The following is a 22,822-nucleotide window of genomic DNA, read 5'->3' on the forward strand; positions in this document are numbered from 1 at the left end:
GCAGCCTTTGTGGAGCCAGATTCCTGCTGTCCAAACCACCCAACTTCCTGCTCCCAACCTGCTGGGAGCTGCGGGAGGCGCCTTTATCCTCCGGTAATGAGCCAGGGAAGAGATGCTAATTCATCTGCACTCCCTGGGCCACTCCCTAGCCCCATGTCCACCCACAAACCTCTGCCAAAGGTCCCTGCACAGGCTAATAGGATTGGTTCTGAGTTTAGCTAGGCAAACAAGGCCCGAAAGGGCCCATTTTGATGGTTAAATGTGCCATTAACCCTTTGTTTGCACTTCAAGTTCCAACAAGCTTTAGATAGTCAATCTGACATTAACCCTTCATCTTTGGGTAAGGTTTCACAACCACCTGTGGGCACCTGACAGCTATCAAAGGACAGAAATTAGCTGGATCTCCAAGTGTAAAATCCAAAGTCTCAGTCTTATCGAGCCCCTCCCTTTGTTGTTAGCAAACTGCCACCTAGCGAAGATAAGGAACACTTTCAAGGTCACCTGGCTAATTTAGGGTCAGGGCTGGGATACAGCTGACTTACTCGATTGTCAACTTTTAAGGTACACTGTACAATAAAATTGATTTGCAATAAAACCTTTGTAGAACTGGCAAACAAAGGGGCGCAAAGTCAACGAGGCTTGTTTTCAAAGCCTATCTTTGAGTCAGCAAGATTAAAAAAAAAAGGCTCTTTATACCATGATACCAAGTTCATAATTCAGAAAGATTATTTTTATTAATCTGGCTGGTTTTAAAGTTGAAGACTTCCATCTTCTTTAAAGTTACTATTTTTAAGAGAATAATTGAGCTTGGTTCTTAACATTTATGGCAACGGTTTGGCAAAGGATCTACAGTTTCTGTAGGTGGGCTGAAACAGCTACTCGAGGTCACCAACTGGCTGATGACTTAGCAGTTACCATCCAGCATGTCTTCCCGCCGACCCTGCGGGGCTCAAAACACACAAGTTCAAGGGAAGAAACGGGTCCAGGGCAAGCTCTGCCCATCTCCCCACTGGGCACATGTCTGTGCTTTTCATGAGTCTTTGTGGGGCAGAAGAGTGAATAAGACTCAGCCCCAATATCAAGAAACTCAGGACCATCTCATTCAAACCAAACAAAGCTCACATTCTAGGTCCCAGCAAGTCTACCTCTGGGCCTTCTGGTCTACCCCCCAGAAAATTTTGCATGGGTGCACAAGCAAGTTCAGGGTGGCATACTTGCAGTGACAAAGATCAAGAGCAGCCTAAATGACCTTCAAATGGCTTAATAACAAAGGGTATGTCCAAACAATTCAGCGAGGCAGGCGCTAAAAGAATGGCGTGCAGGACTTCCCTGGTGACGCAGCGATTAAGAATCCGCCTGCCAATGCAGGGGACACAAGTTCGAGCCCCGGTCCAGGAAGATCCCACATGCTGCGGAGCAACTAAGCCCATGCGCCACAACTACTGAGCCTGCGCTCTACAGCCTGCAAGCCACAACTACTGAGCCTGCATGCCACAACTACTGAAGCCCGCGCGCCTAGAGCCCGTGCTCTGCAACAAGAGAAGCCACCACAATGAGAAGCCCATGCACCGCAACAAAGAGTAGCCCCCGCTCGCCGCAACTAGAGAAAGCTCGCACGTAGCAATGAAGACCCAATGAAGCCAAAAATAAATAAATGAAATAAATAAATAAACAAAAAGAATGGAGTGCAGTCCTGCACCCCAATGCAGAAGGATCCAGAGGTATTGGCAGGCGAGAAGAACAAGAGATAGAACCATTGGGGGCATTCATGCCGGAGAAAATAAGCGTTCACTTACCTGAGTGTGTATGTGCAGAAAATATCTCTGGGAGGACAGGAACGAAACAAACGGGTGGTCTCCGGGGAGGGAGAGTCCACCTAGGGAGAGAAAGAGTCTGGCTTTTAGTTATAAACATTTTTTTTGCTGCTGGCCGTTTTGTTCACCATGTGCAGGCCTTGTCTTTTAACTAAAAAAGTTACTTATCCAAGAGAATCGATAATATATGTCAGTGCAAAAACTTGTGCACAAATGTTCACAGCAGCATTAGTCATTATTTTGTCTAGCATTAGACAAAATGTGGAAACGTCCCAAATGCCCATCAACATGAATGCATAAAGAATGGATAAAGAAAATGTGGTCTATCCCTGCAATGGAATATTTTTCAGCCATAAAAAGGAATGAAGCACTGATATAGGCTCAACAGGGGTGAACCTTGGAAACATTATGCTAAGTGAAAGAAGTCAGACATTAAATGCCATATATTGTATGAAATAACCAGAATAGACAAATCCATAGATAGAGAAAGCAGATTAGTGGTTGCCGGGGGAAAGGGAAATGGGGAGCGACTGCTAATAGATATTGGGTTTCTTTTGGGGGTGACGAAATGTTCTAAAGTTATATAGTGGTAATTGTTGCATAACTCTGTGAATATGCTGAAAACCATTGGACTGTATATCTTTAAAATTTTTTATTTTTATTTATTTATTTTTATTTATTTATTTTGGGGGCCACAATGTGTGTCTTGCAGGATCTTAGTCCCCCGACCAGGCATCGAACCAGGGCCCCTGCAGTGGAAGCACGGAGTCCTAACCACTGAACCCCCAGGGAATTCCTGAAGTGTATACTTTAAAAGGGCAAATTTTATAATATATGAATTGCATCTCCATATAACAGTTGTTTAAAAGAGTAGTTACTATACCTAATAGTTTCCTAAGCCTGCCGTAACAAAGTACTAAAAACTGGGTGGGTTAAAACAACAGAAAGGTATCATCTCATAGTTCTGGAGGCTAGAACTCCCAGATCAGGGTGTCAGCAGGGCCCTAGGGGAGAACTTCCTGCCTCTTCCCAGCTTCTGGTGTTTGTCAGCAAACCTTGCTGTCTCTTGGCTTATAGAGGCATCACTCCAATCACATGGCCCTCTTCCCCTGTGTGGCTTAATATCACCTTCCCTTTGTAGGTGTCTGTGTCCAAATTTCCCCTTTTTATAAGGACACAGTCATATTGGATCAGGGGCCAGCTGCATTAACTCATCTTAACCTAGTTAAATCTTCAAAGACTCTATTTCCAAACAAGGTCACATTCACAGGTACTTGAGGTTAAGACCTCAATGCATTTTTGTGGTGGATACAATCTAACCCATAACACTAAGTCTGTAAATGCTTTTGATAAGGAGACTGTATCTGCCCAGCACAGGAGAGAGGCCACATGCCAAGGAAGGTGCCCGCGAGAGTGTGATACGTTCAGGAGAGGGACTTCGGGCTGTGCAAGTTCAGGATAAAGGAGACCTTTGCTGGGGGAAGCAGGGATGACTTCCTGCAGGAGGCATTAGAGTTGGGCCTCTTGTCAGGTGACTATAGAATCTGTTGTCTGAATCAGGATATTTTGGGGCTTCCCTGGTGGCGCAGTGGTTAAGAATCCACCTGCCAATGCAGGGGACACCGGATCAAGCCCTGGTCCGGGAAGATCCCACATGCTGCGGAGCAACTATGCCCGTGCGCCACAACTACTGAGCCTGCGGTCTACAACCCGCAAGCCACAACTACTGAGCCCGTGTGCCACAACTAGGGAGCCTGCGCTCTAGAACCCGTGAGCCACAACTACTGAAGCCCGCGCACCTACAGCCCATGCTCCACAGCAAGAGAAGCCACCGCAATGAGAAGCCCGTGCACCACAGTGAAGAGTAGCCCCCACTCGCCGCAAGCAGAGAAAAGCCTGCGTACAGCAGCAAAGACCCAACGCAGCCAGAAACAATAAATAAATAAATAAATAAAATAAATAAAGCTGGATATTTTTGAGTCTATAGGGGATGTTATTAATAATCACATTAGGACAACAGGTGTAAACCAGGACTGTGGTAGGTCAGTCAGATTCCGTGGTCACCTTGGTCTTAAGAGATGGTGAGAATTTGAATATGCAAGGATGGGAGGAGTGGCGGTAAGAGTATATCAGATGGAGGGAAGAGCAGCTGCGGAGGCTCAGAGGTGGGAAACCACCAGATAATGCAGGGAAGGGCTGAGTCTGAAGACACGGAGTCTTGGGAGGCTGGGAAGAGCCTCAAATGACAGTCCGAGTTGTTAGGAGTCCTCAGCCAAAGTCCAGTGAGACTCGACCCCTGTGGTCAAATCAGGGGTCTTCTGGAGGAGGGGGCTGCCCACTGTGCAGGGAAGCACAGACCATGCAAACCCAAACCACGAAAACAACTACAGACAGTCGCTTTGCCCATCAGCCTGGAGCATGAAGCCAGCTCAGCTTAGGAGGCCAGACACCCCACCAATTCATCTGCTGAGGTGCGCCTGCACCCCTGGGAAAGCAGGCCTTTCTTCACTCCATTGCTCAGCTCTGATTAGAATCTGGAAGCCAATGCAGGTGTCAGTTTGGTTGCTGAAACCTCAGGCACTTTTTTTTTTTTTGCTTATCTTTATTTTTGGAAAGATGTGTTGAAGATATCAACTTCTGAATCAAGTAAAAGCGGGTTTTTAGTTACTTAATCCCTTGGAAAGATATTGATCATCATTTGTTTTGCTTGTTAAAAAATATTTTAAAGAAAAGTGTACAGGGTTTCCCTGGTGGCTCAGTGGTTAAGAATCTGCTTAACCACTGAGGGGGACGCGGGTTCGAGCTCGGGTCCGCGAAGATCCCACATGCCGCGGAGCAACTAAGCCCGTGTGCCACAACTACTGAGCCCCTGTGCCACAACTACTGAAGGCCACATGCCTAGAGCCTGTGCTCTGCAACAAGAGAAGCCACCGCAATGAGAAGCCTGTGCACCACAACGAAGAGTAGCCACCACTCACCACAACTAGAGAAAGCCTCACGCAGCAACAAAGACCCAACACAGCCAAAAATAAATAATAAGTAGACAAATAAATTTATTTAAAAAGAAAGGTGTACATTTGTGGGGGAGGGAGTAGAAGAAGCATTTACAGCAAAACGCTGAGGTCTGAGTACCAGAGGAATCCGATGTTTAAGCCTTTACAAGCCGCTGGGGGCTGCATGCTCTCCTCCAGGTGCTCCAGGCTCCCTGGGATGGGACCCCCCTCCTTTGCAGCCCCCTCTCCCTGCTCCCTGTCTCTCAGAGCAGCTCCACCCCAGCAGCCCTCCCAGCTCTTCCCTTCAGCTCCAGGATCGCTCCTCTCCCCCTCTTTGTTGGTTTCCTCTCTGCTCCCCCACTTGTCAGGAGCCCTGGGGCTCAGTCCATGGTCCTTTGCTGTTCTCTGCCCATGTGCACCTCTCAGTGGCCTCCTGAGTCTACATGGTGATCACCCCAAGTGTGCATCTCCTACCACCCCCCACCCCCGCTCCAGACCTGTGTGTCCAGCTGCCTCCAGGACATCTCCCTGCCTTATCTAGTGGGCATCCCAAACCTTACTTGTCCTCAGTAACCCGACCCCAAATCTACTCTTCCTTCATTTAGGTCAAAATCTTGGAGTCACCTTTGACACCTCTAGTTCCCTCCTGTACCACAGCCAGATCGTATCCAGTATCTGACCCCTTCTCTCCTCTTCCCCAGTGACCACCATGTCCAAGCTACCACCATCTCTCCTGGATTATTCCAACAGTCTCTTAACTGGTATGAGACAGAGATTCCAAATATGTGAGATCCAGTTCTCCCCTGAGTATCCATGGAGTTACGTCACCCTCACTATGCCTCTACTGACCTATCCAGAAAATGGGAAAGACACGTACTCCAGACAACCTCTACCCAAAGAAAGGTTTTAGGTCATGAAACATTGTTAAATATGGCTTGTATTCAAATAAAAGAAAAGGAGGGACTTCTCTGGTGGTCCAATGGATAAGACTCCGTGTTCCCAATGCAGGGGCCATGGGTTGCATCCCTGGTTGGGGAACTAGATCCTGCATGTGTGCCACAACTAAGAGTTTGCATGCCGCAACTAAGAAGTCCGCATGCTGCAACTAAAGATCCTGCATGCTGCAAATAAGACCCGGTGCAGCCAAAATAAATAAATAAATAAATACTTTTAAAAAAATAAAAGAAAGGGGGAGAGGGAAAGAGAGAGAGAGAAAGAGATTGAAGAGGGAGAAAGGGAAGGAGACCGGGAGGAAGGAAGGGAGGAAGGAAGGAAGGGAGGAAGGAGGGGAGGCAGGGGAAACTAGAACAAAGCCACTTGTTGGAACTCTGGTTTCCCAAATCCATTGCATTTCTTTCACCATCTCTAGCGTTTGGACAACTCAGAGATCCTTCAATTTGCACACGTGCCCGGGGACTTTGAGAGCCGTGTGGTGCCCTAACTCTGAGAGCTGTCTGAAGAACCCCACCTCTTGCCCCCAGCTCTGCCACTCCCACCGTAGGCAGTTTTCCAGGTTTAGAGAATGCCTTCTCCCTGTGGACACAGACCACACTCTCTAGGAAGGTGAGGGATCAATTCATCTACGTGGACTCCAGGGAAGAAAGACAGTCCTAGGTACCCCTACGTGAGAAGGTGACCCTTAGGCACCGTCCGACCAAAACCTGAACAACGATGCACCACGTCACACCCCTGCTTGCAACTCTGCCCTGTGGGAAAGCCCAGGCTCCTCAGCCGGCCTCCCCAGAACCCCCTGAGCCTGACCCGGCCAGACTCAGTGTCCCACAGAGTTTGGGGTGTATAAAATGATGCTGGCTCCCATGGAGACACTGGATCCCACAGCCCGACTCCCCCAGAATGCCAGACCTCAGCAAGGCTAAGTCTCTATTTGGTCTGCTGTGTCTCTAACCCCTCGGACAATCGTGGAACTATTTCAGTGTAGGAGAGGTCAGGTCTGGCTTGAGCCCCAGCAGGCAGCAGCCTCCAGCTGGAAGGTAGTAGCTTCCCTTTGTCTCAGCATCTTGACTTCCAGTCACCTCTCTTTTTCCAGCAAAGTGATGCTCACTTTCTAGTTGACATAACACCACGAAGTTTCCTTTTGAAATAAATTTATTCGTTTAAAAACATAAGTGAGTTCTTGGGAGAAAATCATGAGGTCAAAACAGTCCAGGTGGCGTGTGGATGAAGTCATGGGGACTCTCGGTGAGACCAGCGTTTGTGGTCCTCTGCATAGACCAGGCTGCGTCCTGCCTCTCTCCCTCTGTCCCTGCTGTGCCTCCGCCTGGACCACCCTTTCCTCCTCTTCCCCTGATCTCTGCTCCTTGTTACTGCTCCAGTGTCTGCTCAAGCGTCCCGCTCCAATGGGCCGTCCTCGGCCATCCCACGCTCTCCATCACCTCGTCTCTTTATTTTGCTCAATTTTTTTTCTGAACACTTGTCACTTCCTGACATATTACATACTCATGGGTTCATATGCTTGTTTTCTGTCTCATCCATTCAGCATGTAACTTGCAGAGAACGTGTTAGTTTTGCTCATGGCTGTAACCCTGGTCCCTAGAGTAGTGCCTGCTTGTAGTATGTGCTCGATAAAAGGGTGCCAACTGAACAAAAGACCAAGCAGAGCAGGTAGGAAGTGATGAGGGGCAGTGTCCACTGACCATCTTATAACTCTTCTCCCAAAGACATACTTGGAAAGACCTCTCCTCTCCGGCACACAAATTGAGCAGGCATATGGCTTCCTCTAAGCCTTGAGCCCTACCTTCCCCACCTCACCTCTGCAGAGCCCTGAGGTCCCTGCATTTGGCCCTGCCGTGGGCAGAAGTGGTCGGGCCTGGGGAGATGGAGGCACTGTGACTTTGCTAAGGATGCTGCCATGAGAGGCAGGGAGGGGTTGGAGTTGAGAGGTCTGAGTCAGATTTCAAGGAGCTCTTGTCTGCTTGGTTCCCACCACCATTCCCTACATGGCCAACTCCCAGGAATTTTTTTCTCCAGTGAGGTGACCCCGGGAAAGGCAGGCAGAGCCTGTGGGGAAGTCATGATGATGATGATGATGAAGGAGGAGGAGGAATTATTTCTAGACAGCACTAAACCAGTGTGGTAAAATGTGTGTAGTGAAGTCTCTTTCGTTCAGAATCTCCATCTATCACTAGGGCTGTAGGATAGGGTTGGTCAAGTTGATTTCTAAGGACACTTCCAGTTCTAAATGAGGACAAGGAAGCTGTTAGAAAGACTGAGGCAGAAGAACATGTATGCAAAGAAAAAAAAAGATGAGAGAGAAATATCGTATCTCTAGAAGCATGGACATTCCACAGTTAAATAATGCATCTCTCTCCTAATCCTACATTCTAGCCCAACCGTAGGCTAATGCTAGAAATTCTACCACTAAAGCCGCAGCCCTCTCCCTCATATACTTTTTCTGAGGGGCAGAGCACTCATTTTTTTTCTCCCACAGATACTTTCATCCTTAGGAAGGGTACAACTCTAAACCACAGATGAAATAGTTTTTAACTTTGCTGTGTGGAGGATGGCTATCTGGACAACTGTGTTGAAAAGGATCCTGAGGTTGTGTTTAGACTCAATGAGGAAAAATCCTCTAATTGATTAGCAATGTCTGCTGAGGGCAAGGGAAGGAGAAGCAGAGGCATGAACGCCACTCATCTGCCCTCCCCAGCTCTGAGTCAGGAGATGGGGGCAGGGAAGTAAGTGAGAAAGTGGAGAAGGGATGTCTTTTTCTCAACCTTCTCTCATGATATATAAATTATTTTATCCTGCTATCCTACACTATTCTTTCTTTTTTTAACCTTCTTGGGGAATTTAAAATAAATTTTACTTGTAGGTACTTTTGGAAAAAGTAATACATAAATATAAATAAGCTCAGGACTGCTCAAGGTGGACAGTCTAATAGGAGACCCTCACCACAAAAAGCTGGCACCTCCCCTGCCCACAAAGGGCTATACATCAGGGTGAGTATAATGGGAAGGGGACCAGTCCTCCTGAGAGTCTGCAACCTGGCTGCCATCCCCAGCAGATGGCCTCCCAGGTTAACGTGTCCTGTGGAGACCACAGCCAAAACCTATTGGATATTCAGGAGGTTCTGGGGACACATAGCATGGGCGGGGCACACTCCCAGCTGTAACCACCCCAGGCCAGACCACCATGTGAGGGTCCAGGCTCCAGTAACTGAGGACAGGGTGGGAGTCAGGTGACCTGTGGTTGAGTCCCAGCTTTGCCATCAACTTGCTTCTTGACAAATAGGGAGACTGAAGTACAGGAGGAAAGGGCCTATTGTCCTGGGTCACACAGCGAGTTGGGTCCAAATCCTCCCAGTGCCCTCCTCTTAGGTCCTGAAGGTCATATGGATTCTCAGAGTCTCTGAGTGAATGGGAGTGAGGGTCTCTTAGGCTCAGATGGAGACACGTATGAAGAAGAGCACACGTCCCTCTCACCAATCCTCCCTGGTGCACACGGCAGGCATCAGTAATCCATCATGGCAGTGTTTGCCCCTGACTCAGACACAGGCTCACAGTCCTGCTCAGAACAAGCTCTTGGGAGCACCCACCAGACAACGGGCATTGAGACCAACCTGTTTGCTATTCCCGTCTGAGTGGAAGTTGTCCCACAGGAAGGAGGAAAAGAAAACACGTGCTGGGCACTTTCTAAGCGTCAGCCATTCTACACCAAATAATGCCAACTTTCAAAAATTAATTTTAAGGCAAGGTCATCAGTCTCATTTTACAGATGAAGAGACAGAAGCACAGGAGCAAAGAAACAACCCAAAGGTCCACCAAGAACACACTGGAAAAATAAACCATGGCACCTCCACAAAAATGGAATACTCTGTAGCTATGAGAAAGATGAGGTTGATTCAGATACCTGTAGGGGAAGTATCCCCAAGATACATTGTATCGGTGACCTATTACAGCAACCAAGCTGCAAAACAGATCCTCCAAAACTCTGTGGCTAAAAACCACTACAAATTTAGCTAATGGTTCTGAGAACCTGAGGGTCAGCAATCAGGTTGGGCTGCTCTGGGCAGTTCTCTGGGCTCCTACACACACCTGAGGCCAGGTGTGGGTTGGGTAGGCGGCTTTGCTGGTCATGGCTGGGCTCTCCACTCTCTGGGGCCTTGACTGGGGCGACTGAGCTGACACCCCTGCTCACATGTCTCTCATCCTCCGGCAGGTTAGCCCAGGCTTATTCCCACCGTCAGCAAGGCTCCAGAAGAGTTAGCAGAAGCATGCAAAGCTTCTTGAGGCCTAGCTCGGAACTGGCACACCATCTCTTCCACCACATTCTTCTGGCCAATACAAGGCATCTGGGCAGGCCCAGGTTCAAGGCAGGGAGAACTAGACTCTGCCTCTTGATGGGAGGAGCTGCAAAGGCACGAGAGAGTGCACGGAGACAGGGTTGTGTGAAGGATTGTGGCCATTTCTGCAACCAACCACATCTATTAAGCCACATAAGCAAGCTGTGAAATCATGTGAAACATTGGTCACCTTCAGGGAGTAGAATCGATAGGGATGGGCGATTCGGATCTTCTCTTGTATTTAGCATGTGTCCTTTCATGATGTTTTATTTTTGTTTCAAAAATGAAACATTTTGACCTAAAAGAAATAAAGAATTTATCCTTCAGGTGTTTTTTCAGACTCATGAAATGATACATGTGCAGAGAAGAGGGTGCTGGGGGTGTCATCTAACACTGTTTGCTGTACTGAGAGGTCCAAAGCCCCCTAAGTGAACACCAGTGGGTCCTGCTTAAATAGCCATCCAGGCTCCACATAATGGAATTCTGTTTACCGTAAAACAAAGAATCAGACGGCCTGAAATGTTCTGCTAAACTGCAGGACGTATGCAGTGAAAACAGTGAGTGTGTGCCCATTCGTGTGAAGGGTGTGTAAACTCTCTCTGGAAGGTACACAAGGCAGCAGCAGTGGCTGCCCACGGGCCAGGGATGCAGGGAGCCGCTTGCTCTTCACATCCTTTCAAACCCTTATGATTCTTGTCACATGAATATGGCTCCTCTTCCAAAATAGACAGAAGTTTTAAAATGATTTGTTTTTAAAGCAAATCTAGTGAACTATTACATTTATAATGGATAAACAGCAAGGTCCTACTGTATAGCATAGGGAACTATATCCAATCTCTTGGGATAAACCATAATGGAAAAGAATATTGTAAAAAGAATGTATATACGGGTAAAACTGAGTCACTTTGCTGTACAGCAGAGATTGGCACAGCATTGTAAATCAACTATATGTCTACTAAAAAAAAATATATATATATATATACATATATATGTATAAAAAAAAGAGGACTCCAAAAAAACAACAAAAAAGTAAATTTAAGTTTTAGAAAGAAATAATTCTATTTAAAATGCCTGGGGGAAGGGAGACAAAGGATGACATAGATTTTGTTCCAACCATTGACTCACTCTTTGACCCAAGGGTAGGTCATTGGCTATCTCTGAGCATCAGTTTCCACCAGCAACAGAATGGGACAAATCTCCCTGGCTCACTCCCAGGTCACTGTGAGCAGGGCCATTGTGTTAGCCAACTCCGTGGGTGCCGTTCACAGCACTGTCCATGTGACTGGGGCCCCTTGGAGTTGTGCAGTGCACAGTATAGGCAACTGGAGGAGGCAGCCTTGATGTGAGGCTGAAATGGGCTAAGGGTGGGGAGAGAGATCTAGCTCTCTCTAGGGTGAGAAGGGTATGCATGCTTGAGCGTACAGAATGTGACAGTGCATTCCTCTAAGAGAGCGTGGACTTTCTGCTGACATATGTCCTGTGGACACTGGCTAAATAGATGGGACGATCACTCTGTCCCCTCCCAGGCTCAGGCTCCTGGGTCTTCTAGGAACCATGCCTGAGACAAGCAGGGGCCACACTGCAGGCTGCTGAGGCCTCACACTCCACCTCTGGGGGCCCAGGCGAGCTGTCTCCTCAGGCCCTTCCCATGCTGGCTCGGAGTCTCTATCCCCAGGGTCGGGATGAGAGAGGAATTTCTCACACACCAAGATGCCTCCCACTTTTCAAACTGAGAAAAGTGGTAGCAGAGATGGTAGCCCAGTCAGAGAGCACTGGGCTTGAATCCCAACTCCAACACTATCCTTGGAACCTCTGAGTCTCAGGTAAAGGCCACAGTAGTGGGTGGGGGAAGATATCTGAGTGCAGAGGACCCCAGCCAGCCAGTCCCGGGCCAGTGCCTAAGGGCCCCAGCTGACCCCCAGGCTGATCCTCAACTCGTGTCCCAGCAGCCCAGCACTGCGGGTCAAAGAGAGCCACACAGCTGATATCAGGCACACGGAGGCTGCACAGCATTGCAGGGCCTCACAGCCGGCTTCAGCGTGGGGAGGCAGGAGCCTCCCATCCACCCCCTTCCAGGTGGCAGACAGCGGCCTCAGCCTCTCAGTTGCTGTGTGACTTTGCGTGACACCCCCATCTGTCCCAACAGATCCTGATGATCCAGTTTTCTGACAAGCCCTGGGGGCTCTCTAGGCTAGGACTGGGGCTGAGGGTCTGTGTGGCATGGGAGTGAAGCGGGGGTTTTCAGGTGGGCTGGGGCCAGGACTGGGAGACTTCCGGACGAATGGGCAAGGTGCCAAACCCTCAGAAGTGTAGCAGGCCTCCCTGGGAGCCTCCTAGTCAGGCCTCCACAGTTCATGAAGGGTCGGGCCAGCAGATCCAGGGGACACGGCAAGACTGCCAGGCACCTGGTAGGGAAGGAAGACAGGTGTCTTCAGCAGGCTGACCAGCCTGAATCTACAAGAGAAGGACATTTACAAGAAGTGGCTTTTTTGGGCTCCTTCATCTGAGCCCAGAGGCAGGAAGCAGGTTCAGGAGACCATGCAAGTGGTGGGGGGCTGGTCCTGAGCCCCACTTACAGTCCTCTTGTCCGCTGCCAGCTGTGAGCCCTTGGGCAAAGCAGCCACTTCCTTGGCGTAGCCTTGGAGCCAGAATGATCACCCTGTGGTCACAGACCATAACTGTCCTACCATATTTAGGGACAGGGATGGGTGAGGAGATGCCTCATCACAGGTGAGAGACCCCTTCAGGAATGGCCAGTAGCAATCATGTCTGGGAGTTCGTTCAGACAGTCATGGGTTCGCGTCCCGTCTCTGCCACTTGACCAGCTTGTGTCTTCACGGGCAAGTGACTTCACACCACTGAGGCTCAGTCTTCATCTGTGAAATGGGGATGATATAAATACCCTCCACAGAAGGGATGCAGGGCTTTAGCATGATCCTGCATGTGGACTGCTTATGCAGAGCAAGCCCTCAGTAAGCCATAGCCCCATCAGGATCACTGCTAGCCATTGCTTCATGATTATGAGCAGTAATAGTAATCATCACATGAGCCCCTTGCTCTGCCTTCATTCCCTCATCTGTAAAATGGGGACAGTAAAAGGGCTGACATCACAGGGTTGCTGGGGGGATTCTATAAGTAGAGTGTTTGAAAGGGTGCCTGGCACAGAGTGAGCACTCAGTAAATGTCTGGCATTTTTACTATTACTGTTTCACCATCGCTGTTGTTGTTGTCATCTTCTTAGCCCCGGAAAAGCTCAATAAGCCACCACAGTCTCCTCCAGGAAGGACGCACTCACGCGCCTACACTGGGAAAGGGAGGTTCAGGGAAGAGAGGTCCCTTGACCAGGTCAAGCTTCCCCTCCTCCAGCCCAGTTGCGGCTCTCCCCCGGGGCGCATCTGCAAGCATCTGCTCCTGCCCAGGAGCTGGCAGCGGCCGGGAGCGGGGAGGCAGGGGCTGGGAGCACGCGGGGCCGCACGTGGCCGCCCGCGCCCGGCCGTCTGCGCGGGGAGGGTTTGGCCGGCCGCGGCCGCCGCTGGAGCCGGGCCTGGGACGCCTCTGGGCGGTCTCGGCCGGCTCCGCGTTAGCGTCGGCCCGGTGGGCGCTAGGGGACAGCAGCGCGCGGCAGCGAATCCCCGCCCCCCCCCCGCTCGCCAGAGCGGCGGTTCTCCTTCCACCTACAGCCACCTTCCCAGAACCCCGACTCCCCAGGTCATAGCGTCCCGGGGAAACGCGAAATCGTCCTCGATGTCTTCTCTTTTTTCTGTCATCCCCAACATCGTCAGTTACTCCCGTTGACTCTCTTCAGAACCGAGTCCAAATCCAGCCGCTCCTCCACACCCCCGTGGACTCTGCGTGTCCAGGCACCATCCTCTCTCCCCCGGACTATTGCAGTATTGTCCCCGCTCTCACGCGTGTCCTGCTACGCGGCTGGCACTGCCACAGCTGCCGGTGTATTTGTTGTAAGCTACCTTTTGTGTTAAAAGGGCAGAAAAAGAGTGCGGATTGTTTGAGCTTGTATTTGCGTAAGGAAGCCACCCTGTCCTGGTAGCGACATGATGGAGACAGTTTAGAGGTGGAACCCAAAGCCTATAGCGTTTGGGGGCCCCTTTAAGAAAAAGAATAGAAAATTAGGTACAATAGGTGAGATTTAGAATGAGAAAAGTAATCATAGAAAACTGGAAATTTTGGAAAGCTGGCAAACGCCACAAACATCACAAAACCCAGAAAAATAACACAATATTTGTATTAATTAACTACCTGAGATGCCTTTATAATCCTTTCCCCCCAGCATTTCATTGATCACCTTTATATGATGACACTTTCGTCATATTATCTATAAGGAATTAAAAGATAACCCAGCCTTTTCTCTAATGATGAGCCCTATTGAGTTGTTTTTATTACTACAGACTGTTCAGGAACATTTCTTTTAGTTTCACAATGTGTACTTGTAAGTGTTTTATATAAACACATAGATTTTAGCACCAATGTCAGATTTAGAAAAATGCCCATCAGGTTCATATATGACCTGTTACAGACCGCTTGGTCGTAGCACAGCTATAAGTTTGTGCCCTAAAAACACAGAAATTCTGATAAATTGCATTTCGTGTGGTCATCCCAAAAGAGGGAAAAAAATGTACTGTGTTTTAATTGTATATGCTGCTTTATCCAGTCTATTCTTGCAGGAGAGAACTTTGGTTTGGACCAGGCGTCCACAACAGCACCGAGAAGCAAATCCTCCATTTACAATTTCACATGCCTGATGATAGGAAGAATTTTCTACAGAATGGTTTCTGGCTCCTTGAATTTCAGACCTGGTTTTCCTTCACCTTCTGCATGCTTTCTGTGCTGGGTGACACAGAGCATCTTCATATGGTGATACGAACTCTGGACCAGTATCTCTGAGTTACAATCCAGGCCAGTGGGCATGGGCAGCTGTAGGGTGTTCCTGAAAGCTGTCTTCTACACCAGGATGGCTGGCAATAACTTAACCATACTTTTAACCACATACGTTTATCTCAGTAAACTCAAATTAAATGTATCTCCAACTTAACTTCCCCTAAGCTGGATCCCCCAAATACCCACAGCCTCTCCAATACCACTAAACATGAGAGAAAGAGGGATGGATGAGATTCATTGTAGAAAGAGAGGGCTTGGCTGCTTGCAGGTGAAATATGTTACTTTTGCAAATTTTGCACACATGACCGGTGAACATAGCGTTGGGGCCCCACCTGGGAACAAGCAAGGAGCCCGTGTACAGGAGAAACCCTGAAAACATTTTCTGAGTGCTATGGTCTGAATGTGTCCCCCATGCCCAAAGCCATATGTTGAATCCTAACCCCTAAACCTGATAGTACGAGGAGGTGGGGCCTTTGGGAGGTAATTACATCATGTGGGTGGAGCCCTCATGAATGGGATTAGTGCTTTTATAAAGCAGATCCCACAGAGCTTCCTAGCCCCTTCCACCATGTGAGGACACAACGAGAGGTCTGAGACCTGGAAGAGGGCCCTCACTCGACCGTGCTGGCACCTTGATCTTGGACTTTCAGCCTCCAGAACTGTGAGCAATACATTTCTGCTGCTTATAAGCCACTTGGACTATGGTATTTTGTTATAGCAGCCAGAACAGATTAAGACACTGGGCTTTATAGTAAACCCAGCTCCGGAACACAGGATCCTCATTGGTAAAGTGGGGATTATGATAACAAAAGTACCTGTGTTATGAACAAATTATTATATGCAAAGCACTTAGATCCATTTCTGGTATATAGTAGGTGCTTATTAAACATTCGCTGGATGAACGACTGATGAAAGAGACCTGTAAACTGTAAAGTAAATGCCATTCAAGTTCTTTAGTCCAGTTAACAGTTGGCATAAGCCAGACCAATTCACTGAAGCCCTTGCATAGCAGATTTGTCAAAACCTGGTTTTAAGAAGAGAAGTAACTTTATGTACAGCAGCAGCTAGGGCTGGGGCTCTCCCAGGGGGTGGGGCTGGGAGCATCCCAAGGATGTGGTTATTTAGCCTCCATTCACAGCCTCAGGGATGAGGATCCCACTGCATCTGGGGGCTCCTCCCACACGTGACTCCCACATCTGCTCCCTGTGACCCCCTCTGCCGTCAAAGAGAAGAGGGCCCAGCCCAACAGGCAGAGGTTCCGAAAGATGAGAAAGATGGAGGCTCAAGTCACACTAACCTTGAGAACAGAAAGAATGAGAAGTTTAAAGTTCTCTGTAGGACAAGCAAGGGAATCAAGAAAGAACATAGGAGGTCATCTAGTGGAAGAGGAGAGAAACGGACAAAAAAAGCATCAGTCCCTGGGGGAGAGAGGGAAGTGTGCGGGCTGGAGGAGCAGCTCTCTTCACTCTCCCCCCAGACATTGTTCCTGCGCCAACAGCTATTCACTAGACACCTGTGCTTTGGGATACAGCAGTGAGCAAGGCAGACAAAACCCTCTGCTCTCAAGCAGCTTAGATTTTGGTGATGGAGACAGAAAATAAACAAGTGAGCAAAGAAATAAAGAAATAAAGCAATAAAGACATGCAGAAAATGAAGACAGAGTGAGGTTGTAGGAGGCGCCAGGGGCTACTTTACACTGAGGGGCAAAATGTGTGCTGAGACCTGACCAGTGAGAAGGAGCCGATCCTGGGAAGATGAAGGAAGAGCACGCCGGGCAGAGGAACAGCGAGTGCGGAGGCCCTGAGGTGGCCGTGGCCTGGCATGTTGAGGGAAGACGTGGAGTGGAGGCAGCTGGGGGAGACTGGCGGGGGTGGGGGCGGGCATGGGCGCAAGCTTAGCCTGGAGGGCAGGGAGTCAGGTATGCAGGATTTTTTTAGCCAGGATATTGACTGATTTTTGTTTTAAATATATAGGATTTCAAAGAAAATACCGCATTCTACTGTTCAGATGGCCTGGTACTTAAAGTGGTGCTGGGAGAGAAATCAAGCATTTATAGAGCACCCACTGTGATCCAGACTCTGGCACAGGGTCCTTCATGGCCATTTTTTCCATTTGCCTCTTAAATGGCGATGGAGCCACCTGATTTCCATTTTTCAGCTGATCCAACCGCAGCCCAGAGAGGTGACATGATTCATCCTGTGTGGGAGAGCTGGAGGGTGGCTGACCCCTAGTCTGGCCCATGTTTTACTAGAACACAGTTTCACAGCCCTTCCTAAAATGGGTGTGAATTCTTTAACGTTAATAAAGTGATCTGTCTGCACTTTATTATCTCCTGTGCTACATGAATGTTATCACCTCTTTTCAATGGCCTGGGAAATATTTCTGAGACCTTGAATGACTAGTCACAGCTCTGTAGCTGCCTTTTATCCTTGGTTTCCAGCGTCTTCCCTCTGAGCAGGATCGCTGTGACCTGAACTCCGAGTTTAGATCCAGCCAGCACCAGTGGAAAGTAGAGGCCGCTTGCCCATCCACTGCCTTTGTGCAAATCAGAAAAAGGCTCCCTTTGCTCAAGACACTTGACTTCCAGCTTCCAGAAAAGCGTTGTAATAACAATTCTGTTAGAGCATCCTTTGAGGCCACCTGTTAAAAACTGTCCTCATACACATGTGACTCTGTGCTCTCTTTGATGTGAGAGGTGCGCACTTAGCGGCGGTGCCCTTGTGCAATGCACAACCTGAGTGACGGGGGAGGGGGGGCGGCAGTTCTCCAGGCCCCTGCAGAAAGCTCTGAGCCCCAGAGAAAGGAGATCCGTTTGCAAGTGGCCACACTTAACTACACATGTGAACATGGCTGTAACCCAGGGGTGACCACGACTGTCCAGGTTTTTCTAGAACTGCCCCGCCCATCAGGACATTGGGTTCTGGTTCACCTGTCATCACCACTCTGTCCACCCCGAGTGTCACACTTCCCCCACCCTGGCCACTGCCTCTGTACCTGCTGCGGGTGTGAAATGTCCCGCAGCCCTGGCTTCCCACACATTCTCCCGGCACCAGGAGATGAGGCCCCTGAGCTGCCCCCTGCAAAGAAGCCCCAGCTCGCCTGTGGGCACCCTGGGGCTCCAACACTCACTGGGCCCCCTTGTAGCTAGCACCACCTCCAAACGACATGGCTCATCTTTGAAGCCTTTCAGCTCCTAAATTTAGAAGCGTGGATTAAATCCAAATAAATGGAGAGTTATGTAACTTCACATCCCTCTCTGCTGTCCCTCCCCTTGGAATAATCAGGCTTAATCGGCTAATGATGGGGCCCTGAATGCAGCCCCAATCCTCGGAGAAGTTATTAGGCTTATATAAGAAGTGACATTGGCCTGGTGTATCATGAGGCTTTAAAGTACATTCTCTCTCTCACTCTGTCTTTCCTCTCTCAATCTCTCCCCGTCACCCACACATTCTAACACACACACACACACTCCCCCAAACATGTCCATCAAATACTGAAGCTGCTTAGCTAGTCTGGGATCAAATGCATGCAAGCTGAGAGGTTCTACTCATCAGGTGGTTCAAATATATCACCTAAAAATAAATCACCTCAATCCGTAATGACAGCTAATCCAGGAAAGGAGGAAGCACTTAGCCATAAAATTATAGACTATTTAAGGGAAAAGGGAGGTGTAAGGAGGGAGATCTGAGAACTTCCTAATCATCCAAACTGTCCAGCAATAGAATGGCAAGCCCAGGTAAGTAGTGAGCTCCCTGTCACTGGAAGGGAGTAAGCAGAAGTTAGGGATATTGGACAAGGATTTCTGCAATGAGTAGATTCTGAACGGTAACTGACACGTATACAGAACATTTAAACAAGTTATGTGCCAGGAATTGTGCTCTATAGGCATTATAAGAGGGATGGCAAATGGTTTCATCTCAAATGCCAAATCTTCTCTATTGGGAGTAGCTACCTGGAGCTCTGGACACAGAGCAAGATTCTGAGGCTCAGTGAGAAAGAATTTTCTTGATCATTTTGCAACGTTTTCCTCGGTGGAAAGGAGAAAACTGATGTTTTAATCAATTAGTCATGTCTGCCATGGGTGCAAAGGAAGAGAACAGAAGGTGCTATTTGCCAATGATGTATCTTGTGCTTTATCCATCCCTTTACAGATAAGGAAACTGAGATGCAGAGGTTCACGGCTGGTAAGTGGCAGAATCAAGATTTGGACCCAGAGGCTCCAGAGTCTATGCTTGCCTGCCTCTCAGCAATGGGAGGAATGGGCCCGGGGCTGAACATGCACCACCAGCCAGCAATGTACCCTTGCTCCCAAAGGACACAGGCATTTGAGTTTGCAGCCTCTAAGTTGTGGGCTCAAGGAGGGCATCTTCTGGGTCGGCAGGCTGCGAGGAGGAGGCACGTGGGCTACTCCCTGACCCTGGATGGACCCTCCACACCCAGCACCCATCTCTGACCCCCAGCATTACTGGAGATGATGAGGAAACTGAGGCCCCCAAGGGTGGGCATCTGTCCTCCTCAGACCCTGAGCCTGGTGGTACATCAGAACCCAATGGTCCTGGCCAGGGAACACGTTCTACAGCAAACACAGTGCAGGAAACCCAAGGGGATAAAGGGGCCATGGCAGGGACCCAGCAGGCAGGATGTGCCTCTTGGCCCAGCTTGCCACGGGAGCTGGCTTCTCAGCCCAGCCTGCACCATGCCAGCTCCCCGAGGACATTAGCACCGTGCCATGAGCCTCTGGATTGGGTTTCATGGCGGCCCCCAGTCTCAAGTTGAAATTGCCCCTTCCCAGCCACGAGGCCCCCCATACCTGTCCCCCACTCCTTCAGTCCTCAGACTGTGGCTACCTGGCCAGCTGCCATCGTGGGTACTTCTCCTCTCCCTGCAGGCCACTTTCAACAATCCCTCACTCCCCTCTCATCACTCCTCCATCCTTCCTGTCCCAGGGGCGTCTCTCTCCAGCCCTATTTTTCAGCTTCTGTCCCTACCACTTCCTGTCGGGGGGAGGGGCACAACTTTTTACCCAAATCCTTGCTAAGAAACAAAGCCACGTGACAACAGAGAAGGTTTCAAATGGGGCCATGCCAAGACCTGATGCATGGGAAGTCCTAGAACAAGGAGGAGAGCGTGGTGTGGGGCTGGTTGCAGTCCCAACTGCTGGCGCTCTCCTTGTGTGCAGATGTGGGACTGAGAGAACAAAGGCCAGGCACACACATGAAGGCCACTCAGGACCTTGGCCAGGACCTTGAAGTTGCATAAGCCCAAGGGCGTGGCTGCTTTTGTGTTCTGTGCAGATGGTGTCCTGGGACTGTGCAGGCAGGAGAGGGGTCATGGCCCCGGAGGCCGGGAATGGAGACCGGTGTCCCCTCCCTTGCTGACATCTCACCTTGGATCCTCTTCAAAGTGGTCAGAGTTTTACAGACTCTACAGAAGTGCCCCCGCCTTTAAGATAAACCCCCAAGGCTCTTCATCCACGGGAGATAAGTCAGGGGGCGAAGTTTCTGGTTACAAAGGGTGGACCCTGAACGGCTGCTCTGGTTCAAGGACTTGAGCCCTTCTGCATGGCTCATCAACGGGGAGCTGCCTGAAAAGTCACCGAGACTGGTCATTTCCAAATACTTGGCATCAGGTCGCTTTTTGCAAACAAATTCTTTCTTGGAACCCCAGGCCATGAGACAAATAAGAAACGTCAGGTATCGAGGTGGGATGGGCCCGCGACCCCTCCAAAGTCACTGGCAACATTGTGTGTGTGTGTGAGAGTGTGTTTGCGAGTGCTCTCTAGGTGGGAGGCCCGAGTTATCGTGATTCTTCAAGGGCTACTTGCCCCAGGAAGGGTTAAGAAGGCCTGGAAGCACCCGCTGACAGTCTAGGATACTGTGATTGTCACATCTATTTTTGTCACCTGTTTGCCTTGCTAGCTTCGTGTTGCTCCAGCTGACATTTAAATGAGTTTGCATTTGCAGAGCCCACACCAACTGGTGCTGTGCGTGCTGTGGGTGTGGGGGACGCAGGGGAGGGCCTAAACCCAACAGATGGAAGGGGAGTGGATGCTGGAGATTAAAATGTGGTCCCAGACCATCAGGAGCTGCAGGGAGCATCTGAAATGCTTTAAAGGGAGAAACCGAGGTGCCACAGAAAGAGCCAGAATGTAAATAGGATGGCCCCACTCCAGCTTCTTGTTCTCTGATGTGCTGTGTAGACTTGGATAAGATGCTTTCCCTCTCTGTTTTCACCAGGCATGAGGACCATGTGTCCCGAAATGTGAAGCACACAACATGGCCTTAGATGACATCAGTGCACACGCAGAGAGTGATTCTTTTCTGACTCCCGTTGAACCCTCCTTTCTGATTACATGCAGGGAGGAAGGCTTGGTGCGGTGCTGGGCATCTGGCACACTTCGCTAAACCCTGCAGACCTCCCTGGCAATGACTTGGCTGGCCTGGCGCCCTGGGCAGCCTCAGTGTCGGGTTGGATTGTGATGCACGTGGTTTTCTGGGCACTGCCGCGTTCTACTTGTGCACAGTGTACCAGTGCCCTTTCCAGCAGAGATATGAATGAAGTCTTCTAAATTTTTTAATGACCTTAAGTAAAGAATGAATAAATGACAACTGAACACAAAATATTAAGAAAATGATTGTACAGGAGCGACGGGGGTATGATAAAAATGTGGAGTTGGGATGAGAATGGCCAAAGCTATGGAGACAGAGCAAGCAGATCTCCTGGGTTCTCAGAAGCTCTGTCACGCTGGACCCCATCCACCCCGACCCCTGGAGAGGGTCCTGCTGGCCCCGGTTCTGCCAACGACTCCGGAGCAGTGGGGGGCTCTGAGCAAAGGTCTGGGTGGTGACAAGGAGACAAATGGCCTTCAGGTGAGTATCTGAAACTGGGGCACATACCTGCCTTGGGTACCAGGATCTGGTCTGTGCAGTTTGTGAAGACCTGAAAACTGAGGACGATGAAAATCCGCTTCTGTGTAGTTTAAGACATTTCCCATTACAAAGGCAGTGTGGCTTTATTGTGGTAGGGAATGCAAATGTCACAGACACTGTGGGTGATGTCCCTGGGACCCAGGTACCTGAGAGGCCCCAGCCCAGTAGCGGCCAAGACTGGACTCTGTGTCAGGCCATCTCATATGAGTCCTGCGCTGCCCACATGACCTTCGGGCGTGCCCTCGTATTAGCTAGGACTCTGGCCTGCAAGCAACAGAAGAGGCTCAGCTGATTCCAGCCAAAGATACGGGGCCTTCTTGGAAGGATAGGAGGTCACTCTTGGAATCAAAGTCTCAAAATCAGCGGGGCTCAGGTGAGGGGGCCTAGGGGCAAGGACCTGCAGACAGAGTCTTCAAGGAGAAGACGTGTCACAGGACTCAAGAGTCAGAATCCCCCGAGAGAGAGTCCGACCCGCCAAGCCTGGGTCACGTGCCCAGGTCCTAGAGGAGAACAGGGCACCTGACTGACAGTCTTGACCAGACAGCCAACGCTGAGGCTATGGAAACTGGGGTGCCCCTCCCAGAAAAAGGGGTAAAGAATGCTAGGCAGGCAAGGAAAGCACGCATCCGCTCTGCTACCATGCTGTCGCGTGCCTCAGTCTTCTCCTCTGCAAACAGGCGTAAAAATGTTCCGGCCCTTTGAGGGTGGTTGGGGGAGTTAAATGATGTCACCGTGCGGGGCCTGCTCGCAGTAACTAACAGCCCATAAATGTCAGTGATGGGCTTTTTTACTGTTTGTTATAAGAGGACACAGAGACAAGCCACTGTCAGCCAGATGTGAGCCTAACAGATGCCACATGCTCCTTTCGGTTACAGCCAGGGGCCCTGG

At 49.7% G+C, this 22,822-nt stretch overlaps 1 long non-coding RNA gene across 1 annotated transcript in view; it reads right to left on the bottom strand.

The window, feature by feature from the left end:
* Nucleotides 1–749: 749 nt before the first annotated feature.
* The window catches only part of LOC132431748 (uncharacterized), a 61,079-nt gene continuing 39,006 nt past the window's right edge, over nucleotides 750–22,822 (bottom strand). Inside the window, exons 3-5 of the long non-coding RNA XR_009520791.1 lie at nucleotides 10,300–10,407; nucleotides 1,797–1,876; nucleotides 750–940 (exon numbers count right to left, since the gene is read on the bottom strand). This is a non-coding gene — a long non-coding RNA (uncharacterized lncRNA). The remainder of the gene's footprint in view (nucleotides 941–1,796; nucleotides 1,877–10,299; nucleotides 10,408–22,822) is intronic.

Source organism: Delphinus delphis, chromosome 10 (assembly GCF_949987515.2).
Source record: "Delphinus delphis chromosome 10, mDelDel1.2, whole genome shotgun sequence".
NCBI classification, from domain to species: Eukaryota; Metazoa; Chordata; class Mammalia; order Artiodactyla; family Delphinidae; genus Delphinus; species Delphinus delphis.